Source organism: Ochotona curzoniae, unplaced genomic scaffold (genome assembly GCF_017591425.1).
Source record: "Ochotona curzoniae isolate NIBS_2020 unplaced genomic scaffold, NIBS_Ocur_1.0 contig_3819, whole genome shotgun sequence".
In the NCBI taxonomy this organism is placed as follows: domain Eukaryota; kingdom Metazoa; phylum Chordata; class Mammalia; order Lagomorpha; family Ochotonidae; genus Ochotona; species Ochotona curzoniae.
Window position 1 is genome coordinate 23,456,466 of NW_024466004.1, and position 6,544 is coordinate 23,463,009.

The 6,544-nt window shown below is 33.3% G+C and overlaps 1 pseudogene; it reads right to left on the bottom strand.

The window, feature by feature from the left end:
* Positions 1–1,058: 1,058 nt before the first annotated feature.
* On the bottom strand, positions 1,059–1,207 carry LOC121158877 (annotated as a pseudogene).
* Positions 1,208–6,544: the final 5,337 nt, after the last annotated feature.

A 6,544-nucleotide genomic window follows, 5' to 3' on the forward strand; every position in this document is an offset into this window, starting at 1 on the left:
CAATATTCTGCAGAAAGAAAATCCAAAAGCATAATGAAAAATTCTTGCAGATACTGAGAAAACAGTGCTGGGTAGAGGGTGGGTCACCCTTTCCTTCTGTGAAGGTAAATATAAAAACAGGTGAACAGCTACACAGAAATATCAGGTCATTTCTATTAAAATCACTAAGACCAAAGGTGGATCATAGCAAATACTTGAAAGGACATTGAGTTCCTAGAATTCTTTTTCTTTTTTTAACTGATTGGAGATCAGATTTTAATGCTACTTTAGTAAATTGGATTTTTTTTTCTAAGATACCAAATATATACTTAGGACATGACTCAGTAAATGGCTCAAGGATGTTTTTCAGCTACATTACTGTATTTCACAGAGTTTAAACTAAAATGCTTATTATAGTTTTCCAATAATTGCCGCAATCTGAAAAACATAAGAAAACAAACACAGTTTTCCTTTTTTTTTTTTTAAGACTTATTTGTTTTTATTGACGAGTCAGATATACAGAGAGAATGAGACTCAGAGAGAAATATCTTCTGTCCATTGATTCACTCCCCAAGCAGCCTCAGGGGCCAGAGTTGGACCTATTTGAAGTCAGCAGCTTCTTCCTGTCTCCCACGCGTGTCAGGGTCTAAGGCTTTGCATCATTCTCTAACGCTTTGCCATGCCACAAGGAGGGAGGTGTATGGAAAGTGGGGCTCCCGGGATAATAACTGAACCGACGCCCATACTGGCCCATGCAGTGTGAGGACCTTAGCCACTGGCTATCAGCAGGGCCCCACAGTTTTCTTTTAACCATTGATGGGATAGACAGAATTTGATATATCCATGCACTAGACCAGCTGTTAGCATGAAAAAGGAATGGACTATTAATGCATACTTCAACATGTATTTTGTTAAATACATGGGGGACATATACCAAATCCACATATTGTACAACTCTATCTAAGTGGCTTTCTGAAATGACCAAATAAAACAACCAAAAATGGGTCAGTTTTTTCAGAGAAATAGTAGCATAGACAGCACAGAAGTTGTAATGCACTGAACATTTATTATAACCATTCATAGAGAAGTGGATATGCACATGTATCAATAGAACATATCCCACTTGGTTTCTTAATTCATACTCCTAATTTGCAAGAACACATTTGAAGACATTAAGTAACTTACAGAAAAACTACACTTGATCTTAGCCAGAAGGCCAAGAAGCAATATATAGAAAAACTGAAATCATGATCGGATACTGTAGAAGCATCAGGGACTACTAAACTGTGAACAATGGCGGTCACCCTGATGTAGTCATAACAACTTCTTTGTGAGAGATTCTTCACTAACTTCAGGCTTTGTTCCTTTTATTTTTTGTCATTCTGTTCTCAAAGTACTCTGTAGTCCCATATTCTTTTTATGTTAGGAAGGGAGGACATTTCTTAGCCACAAGCCTCCTTAATGTTCACAGCATAGTGCCTGCAATCAGGTCTCTATTTATTGGTGAAATCCAATAACTACTGCAAACCACTACACAGTAGCAAACCGGGTAGGATTCCATGCGTCATGCTTTGTGACTCGTTTTTTCACATGTACAAACTGAAATTACTTAAATTTTGAATTATAATGTTTCTTCCATTGTAATTTACAGGTTATTTTTCTCTTTATTTCCAAATGTCTTTATAGTACACACAAGCACACAAGAGCTCATACACACACACATACACATAAACATATAAATATTTATCTTCAACCCCATTAACAATTATACTACAATTGATGAGATTATCTCCTACAACTTATACTCAGGTTTTTGCTTAATAAGCTTTGGTTTGTGGAAGTAACTGATAAAAGTAGTTGATTAGAGATTTATAAAACATATGAAATTGAAAGTAATCAATTATATTATTTATAATACAATGAATGTCAATAGTAGAGTTTTGAGTTGAGATAAATGTCTTTTCTGGTGTAATATAGTTGAAGCATTTTAAGTGTTAATTCTGATAACAATGTGAAAAAAGGAACTTTTTGATTTACATGTCTCTTAAATTATTGTTAAAATGAGAGCTTTAGAATGACGACAAAATTGTAATTCTTTCCAAGTGTCTTAAGACTAAAGGAATTCAAGATCTATAATTTGATGTTACTGCTTAGAACTCTCCTCCAAGTAGACAGAAAGATGAAATAAAGGGAAAAATGAAAGATATGTATTCAGAATTTGATATTAATCAATTGTTCTCTCCATTCCACCTTATAAGATACAGTTCAGGAATTTATTCTTATTACAGCTTGTTCAATTTTGCTATTATAGTCAGCAAGCACAGTATTCAATTCAAAATATTTAACATAAATGAACCTTTTTATTGGAAAATAGTCCTCGTCCTTGGGCAGCCTCATTTACTTTAGGAATGAGTAATGTTTCAACGAGTATAATATTTGTCCAATTCAATTTATTTTGATCCGTGAACATAATACTATGTTCATTTTGGTATTACCTAATCAATACAGTCCAGTAATGTGAGACATGATAAATACAGCAGTAAAACCAGAATACATATGACCACGGCAAGTGAAAGATACTGTACAAAAACAAGACAAAAGGAATTGTATTTTCTTTGCATTTAAACACAGAAAACAAACCTGTTAAATATGAGGGACAAATTACCAATTGTTTTAGCCTAGACTCTTGTGCTTCTTCAGAGAAACATATCCAGGTTCCCGAGGGCAACTGATGTTAGCAGAATACATGACCCACAGCCACTGTGCTCGTCTCTACTTCTTGGCCAACTGAGGATGACTTATTTCTTCTGGACAAAATAACGCTCATGTAAGTTTGTGCATATTTCATATTCTTTCACACTCTGGGTAAAATGTCAGAAGTTGTAACCGGAATATAGAATTTTTAGGACTGGATGTATTATTTTGTACTCTATCTTCAGAAAATTTTCACAGATTTTCCATCCCAGGCTGTTCATTGGTTACATATGAAACAACATTTTTAGATATCAATCTCTTAACTTTAACCATTGAAAACAGCTTTATAATAATTAGTACAATCTACATGGTTTAAAACTCAAAATTTTATGTTCACTTTAAAAAGAAATGTTTCAGTAACAAAAATCTGTCATTTAAATGTATTAAGATTTGGTCAATGGTGATTCTATGTAGTTAGCACTTTGAAATGAAACAAAAAGCTTTGCATACATTTTCTTTCAAAAATAGGATTTCATGCTTTGCAAAACAATCCAATACCAAAAAAAGAATCGCCTTCCTTTCTCTGACATATGAAACTTAATACAGAATAAAAAATAAATAGTAATGAAATTGGCATCTTACGATTTGATTATTTTGCTTTTAGTGCTTGTCTACTCATTCAAAGCATTTTTTTTTTACATTTTACTTGCTGAACATTGTTAATAGTGGATTAAACCTGTGTTTCTAAAGTAAGTTGAATTTACGTTGTTGTAAAAGTTAAAGGAAAAAAAGAAGGAAAGGAAGCGGGTTTGAAGGAAAGAGGGTGAGGGAAAGGCATTATTACCTTCTTAGCTCTGTGCCCATGAGATGCGTGAAATCTGCTCTTTTAATAATAATAAGTACTAAAAAATGAGCAAAGGTTATTTGGGAAAATTATGCCTTCAATATCTGCATGAGTTAAATTTTGAAGTTTAATCAGGGAATATTCTGTTATCATAATATCTACTAATTGTCATTATCATCTGTAATTTGTTTTTAACAGTCTATTATCTCTACTGTGTGATTATTCTCCAGTTCTTTCCTTCTCTTTGTAAGTTTTTCTCCTCTATGTTTAAAATATGTCCATATTTATTTATTTTTAAGACAGCAGGTATGTGTGTCCAACAGGCTGAGTCAGAAATCCTGTCTTTTCCTGTTCAGCATGTAATGTCTTCCTGCTTCATGTAAACATTCCGTTTGCATACAGAAGTTCACTCTCTTGGTCTTACAGACTGTGAGACAAATAGCCCTTGTCCAAGTAATATAAATACAAATGATGATTTAATATTCACTACCTATACTAAGAACTTCATTTTTTGTTACTAATTATCATCATTATTATTAATGTCTTCCAAAAGTGACATTGAACTAATTTATTTAATATGGATTGTACAAAACATGAGCAACGGTGTAGAAAACCTAACAGTTAAAATTGCACAGGCTTATTTACTCATACCAATTAGGTAAGAAATTTATGAGAAAATATTTCAGCTAACACAATTATTTTTTAAATTATTTACATGTTCATTTATTTAAAACAGATTTCTTGCATTTCATAGGTACAATTCTAAGAAGGTAGTAATACTTCCTTCTTTCCCTTTTTGCAAGATTAGCAAGAAATTTGTTTTGAGAGAAGGAAATTGTGGAGTCTTTGTTGTTTGGTTTGAATGAGGTTTGCGTGTCAATATTTCCCTCATTGACAGTATGCTGAGCAGATAATTTAAGGATAATATAAGACCATGATACAGGTCTCTTAACAACTTCTGTGGCGGGCTTGGCACCATGGCCTAGCAGCTAAAGTCCTCACCTTGAAGGCACCAGGATCGCATATAGGCGCTGGTTCTATTCCCAGTAGCCCTGCTTCCCATCCAGCTCCCTGCCTGTGACCTGGTAAAGCAGTCTAGAATGGTCTAAAGCCTTGGGGCCCTGGACCCAATGGGAGACCCAAAAGAGCTTCTGTCTCCTGGTTCCGGATCAGCACAGCATCGGCCATTCTGGTCACTTGGGGAGTGAATCATTGGATGGAAGATCCTCCTGTCTGTGTGTCTCCCCCTCTCTCTATATCTCACTTTGCAATACAAAATAAATAAATCTAAAAAAAAAAAAAAAGAGCTTCCATGGCATAGGGGAGAGAACTCATGAAATCTTTGAAGGGTTGTAGTTGAAAGTTCAATTGTGAAACATTGTGCTTGGAGGACAACAACAAAAATGTGAGTATGATCCAAAATATTTTATAATCTATTTAATAAAATGCTCAATTAACTTATTTTTTTTCTATAACATTCTGAATCAGCATTCAATCAGTATTGGAAAACATTGTTCTTTGGGCATGGATGAGTCATTTATTATTTTCATGAATGTGTATCAAAGGACAGTATGATTCAAGGTTCTCAATGTATGGAATCCCACTTCCTCCTAGGGTTTGGCAAAGAATTTGCCAAAAAGAATGTAAAGAATATATAGCTGTGTTATAAATTAATCCAACATAAATTACTGACAGATCTATGAATCAGATAGTGATAGAAAATATTAATTGCAATTGGAAAATGTTTGTATCAAAATTAATGTTTATTTTCTGCTAAAATCATGAACGTGGATGATAGAAAGAAAAAAAGTTGAAACAGTAAAATCAGAAAGGATCTTTGTCACTGTTTCCAGGTGTTCCTGACAATCAATAAGCTGTACTAGCCATTGCTTTTAGATGTCAATTGTAAAATTCAATGTTTTTCAAGAGGACAGTCATAATTTTGTTTGAATAACATGTTAGATTTTAAGCTGAACACAAAAACCCAGTTTCATTTTTAGAGAATTGAATCACCAATGTATCTGCTATTCCCTCTGAGAGACAGCTTTCATTTACTTCCTTATAAACCAGATGAAATTGTATCTGCCCTTCATGAAGAAAATTACTTTTTGAATCATTGTGCTTTTTTTCCCATAAAGCTAATTCAATCTTTATCTAATACAGACATATATTTATATATTAAAGAAAACATCATAAAACTTATTAATGATCAGTGAAGCCGGCATTATTTGATGAGTCTAACATACTAGGTTTTAAACAGAGATCCTGCAACAAAGTATTGTAACATTAGGAATTTGCCTAAATTTTAATACAACAAAGATAATTGACAATATGTAGTTAACAAGCAGTGTTTGGGGCAGTACATGAAATATAACCAAGAAATAACATTACAGACAAGGGAAGATTCAGGCTTAGCAAAGATAAAATATTCTTAGTAGATTTGGACCAGTGAAATCAGTTGCCACCTGTGGATTGCTGGGGGATGAAAGACTTGCTTACATATGGAGTGTAATCAGAAATGTAGGATAGGACCGTCCATTTAAACTGGCTTAATAGGATTATTAGTAAATTGGACATTGCAAAGAGAAACATGGAGACACCAAAGCCAAAGCCTAGTGGCAGAGAATGTTCAGAGAAACCTGAGTTAGAAGTGAACTTTTATGGGTAATTGTCTGTTGCAAATAATTTTATCATAATCTGTACCGTATATTAGTATACATTGGTGTCATCTGTATGGTGCCTAGCTTGTCTTTTTTTTTCCTACTACAATCTATATGTTTAATACTTTATATGTGATGTTTCTAATTAAAGAATAACACATAAATTCTTAAAAAAAACCAAGATTTAGAGTATTCCCTAGCCATCTCCCATAGTTAAAAGAAAAAGAAGTGTGACTTTCGTGCTATAGATTACAAAATAGATGTCAAAATTGCTTTACTTTAGTTCTTTTTGCCATTTCTTTTCATTGCTAATTTTAGCAACTTCGTGTTAAATGAAAACAGATTAAAATAAGAAAAAAAATAATTA